Source organism: Dermacentor variabilis, chromosome 8 (assembly GCF_050947875.1).
Source record: "Dermacentor variabilis isolate Ectoservices chromosome 8, ASM5094787v1, whole genome shotgun sequence".
Classification (NCBI taxonomy): domain Eukaryota; kingdom Metazoa; phylum Arthropoda; class Arachnida; order Ixodida; family Ixodidae; genus Dermacentor; species Dermacentor variabilis.
In genome coordinates, this window is record NC_134575.1 from 6486472 (window position 1) to 6490248 (window position 3777).

General features: G+C 47.2%; 1 long non-coding RNA gene across 1 annotated transcript; it reads right to left on the reverse strand.

Moving 5' to 3' along the window:
* Positions 1-1398: 1398 nt before the first annotated feature.
* On the reverse strand, positions 1399-3671 carry LOC142589550 (uncharacterized). The gene is made up of 3 exons (XR_012829891.1): positions 3519-3671; positions 3297-3361; positions 1399-2036 (listed from the first exon to the last, which is right to left on the reverse strand). It is a non-coding gene; the product is annotated as an uncharacterized LOC142589550 (long non-coding RNA).
* Between the last annotated feature and the right edge of the window lie 106 nt (positions 3672-3777).

The window sequence follows — 3777 nt, forward strand, 5'->3', positions numbered from 1 at the left end:
GTAAAACGTCCCGCAGAGAGGCGGCTGGTTTACGATGACGTCGAACGTCTAGCCTCACCTAGGGATCTAGGGAACACGAAGTGGATATAAGGAGCTGTTGTCAGCGGCTAGAGTGCTCGTCGTCGTGCTCCGTGCTCGTCAATGTACTCGTGATCTGTGAGCTTGTTTGCTGTATGCTTCGTCTTGCGGGCTCCATTTGGGAGTCACGCTAGACTGTGTAAATGTATCCCATGTTCAACTGTAAATAATGTAATTAAACCCTGTTCACCTAGTTCCTCCCAAGTTCCTCTCTACGACCTTCAACCCTTACAAATGGTGGCAGCGGCGAGATCGTCCGACAACTCTAATAACACACACACACACACACACACACACACACACACACACACACACACACACACACACACACACACACACACATGTATATATATATATATATATATATATATATATATATATATCTATATATATATATATATATATATATATATATATATATATATATATATATATATATGATGTGATGTTACGGTGAAGGGAAAGAAGGTGACATAAACGAGAGAAAGACGAAGACTGGCCGTTGCCTGAACGCCCTTCACACCATTTGTAAATAAATAAATAAATAAATAAATAAATAAATATATTCTCAATGTTTATTTTCACTTAGGGTTATTACTCCACATTCTAAAGCAGGACTCATCATCGTGTCCGCCGTGGTTCGTAGCAGATCACGAAGTGTGCTGCCGCGCTGCTCTTGTAATGGTGTTTGATGAATTGTAGCATGCTTTTCTAGAGCACTGTAGCACCTCAGTGGGCAATGGTGAAATAGCGGGTTGCTTTCGGCTGCATCGCATGCCGTCCTAACAGGATGCCATGAACCACATTTCGCCGGCAAGTGCACGTTTCTACTTGCTTGCGGCCGCCTGCGTGCGGTGTGCGTTCGTATCAGCGTCAGTAGGGAAACCATCGGGCAGGCAGATGTATTACCTTACACGTGTCTCGATGTTAAATTTTCGCCTTAAATCCTCATTGGTGCGTCGCTGCGTGTGGTACAGGGCTGGGATTTCACCGCTAGCTTCAGCACGCTCGAGTTCTGCTCAAGTATACGCGTGCGATCTGATTGCATGTATAGCGCAATGTGTCTGTTTGTAATAGGATTTACGCACAAGGGCGCTTATGTGCCGGGCATTAGGTACTAGTGAGTACTATAGTAAGCAGCTGTGGGTGAGCTTGAAATTGCGAGTAGCATTCTTTGGCGACTACCTCAGCTCCGTCACGCGAAAAGTGTAATGCCTTGTATCTGCTGTTGCGTTCTCCAGGGTAGCGTACTCCACCGCTGCTGATCAGTTGCGACGCCTGTTTATCGAAGCTCGACCGACGTTACTATTTGGTAGCGTGACGTTGTCGGCGGGCTGCAGACATCCGGTAGACCATGGCGACAAGGCAAGGAAGAGACGACTTCTAGTGCGAAACGGGAACCGTTTATTCAATGGTTGGTGAAAGATTAGAAGTACAGAATGAAGTGTAAAAGTAGATTGCAGGGCCCCTTTAGATATGCTCTCTAAAATGGTGGGCGTAATCTTGCTCACGTCAACGTCACGTGACAGGCACTGAGTCTGGTTTGCGGATGGGCGTCTCCCACTTTCAGTGAGCCGGTACGGGCCCGCCTCCGCAGGTACCAACCCGTAGGTCCGGGATCGGAGGCGCTTATCCTTTTTTCTAGGCGACGTTGGTTCGCGGAAGTTCTCCTGTAGAGCTTGACAGTTCGTGGAAAGGGCGTCTGGTTGTGGATAGGCGGCTGATCCATTGTCCCAGTTGACGTCTTCACGAGCGTGTCTCCCCTGGCTGCAGTCCGGGGGTCCTGTCTAGTTCGCGGAAAGGGTGCACACACACAAAGGGGTCTGCGAACACTGTGGGGTGTCCGCCAGACCTGCCTCCCCTCGAGACACCCATAACGAATTAGGAATTCACCTTTTGTTTCGATGAGGCATAGTCATCGAACCTTTTCCACGGGGTGCTACACGCCAGCCGTAACACTGCACAAAAATGCGTAATTTGCGAAGACATTTAATCGTTATAATAGTGTAAATGTAGATTATTGGTAGCTTTTAGTAGCTATTAAAAACAACTTAAACGAATACAAAGCTTAATCAGATAGAATACCCATAAGGATACGTAGGGCTCCATAGAAAATGCATGGGGAAGCTTATAGTATAGGGGTAGGTCAACTGAAATTCGGCGTTGGCAGACTTCAAATTTGGGGCTGCACCAACCTGAGTGACCGTTAACAGAGCGTCATATAACACTAACCGTCGTTCACAGCAGCTGCACGTTTTAGATGTATGCGGTGCAGACACGCCGATTTAAACGCATTTCAAATGCTGACATGCGCACACTTTATGCAAAGCTTACTCTTACGATTCGTTCATAGCGCATCCTAAACAGCTGCTTCGTAGCAGCAAATCTGCAAGTGGAAAAAGTTTCAAGGTACAGGAGCTTCTAGAGCAAATTTATTTCGTACAAGGGAATGGTTGACCAATGGCTGCTGGCAGCAGGGCAATCTTGCTGGTTCTTGGAGCATTGGGGGGGGGGGGGGGGACAGAATTCAAAGCAACTGGAAAGGCAACATGCTGTTAGCAGTAACAACAGGACACTTTTATTGCACTAATCACATCAAGATGTCAAACTTGCAAAGTAATTATTCACACATTGCAGACTGTAATATGAGAACACATCTTCCTTCGCCTCTCCATACCACTCAAGTCAATTTACTATAACACAGCGCTTATTAAGCATACAGGCAGAATTTTACATTCCTCATGTCCACTAAGGCCATCTAACAAGATATTGCAGGCGGTAAATGCTGAAGCTATCACAACTGTCTCATAAGCGGGAGCGCAAGAGGTTTTCGCTTACTACAAATAATGAACATTAGCACACCAACGTTACATGAAAATTAGAACGCCGACAAAAAGAAAACAGAAGAAACAAAAACCAGGGTGCGACGTGCTAATTGTATCTGCTATTATTTACTCTGTTTTGAACACACTGTTCTAGACGCGCATAGTCAGAACAATCGCACAACCAGCACAGCGAATTAGGCGAGTTGGTAACTTAACATTCTTGGCGTATATGTGCAGCGCGACGCAGACGCGTCGCTCATTCTTTGTCCCGCGTCTTTGTCAAGCTGCACATATACGCCAAAAATCGTACAACAAACAGGCGAACTCATCTCAGCGTTAACAGCGGTGTTACTCGAGATAAATGTTGCTTCAGTGTAAACAAACTGAACTCACCTCTGTAAACAAGGCGAACGCACCTCGCATATCCTGGTCCCTTTCGGAGCCGGCTGGACGTCTGTCTGTTAAATAAATAAATAAAAAAAAAAAGCTTTGCTACTTCTCGTGCGGTTTGTGCGCTTTGGTACGCTGCACACCGTCATACTGGTATAGTGTCAATATGATGTGTTTCGTATCAGTTGAGAAAGGTCCTTGACTTTATACCGTCGAACACCGTACCTACAGCCCGGAGCCGATGAGTGCAACGCACGCTCGACGGTCCGCTGACTGTAATGTTGGCGTCGCGCCCGTTGAGTTGGCTTCGCAGCGGCGCAGTTGAACAATCGACGTCATTTTCTACTGCACTCGGCGAATAGCGGTGCGAGCGGCGCCAGAAAAGTTATGCGCATCTCTACTCCCGTTTTCTCTGTTTTAAACACAGCGCCTCCACGCGGCAGCTGCGAGCGGCGGCGGCGCGGGCGTCCGATGGCCTGGGGAG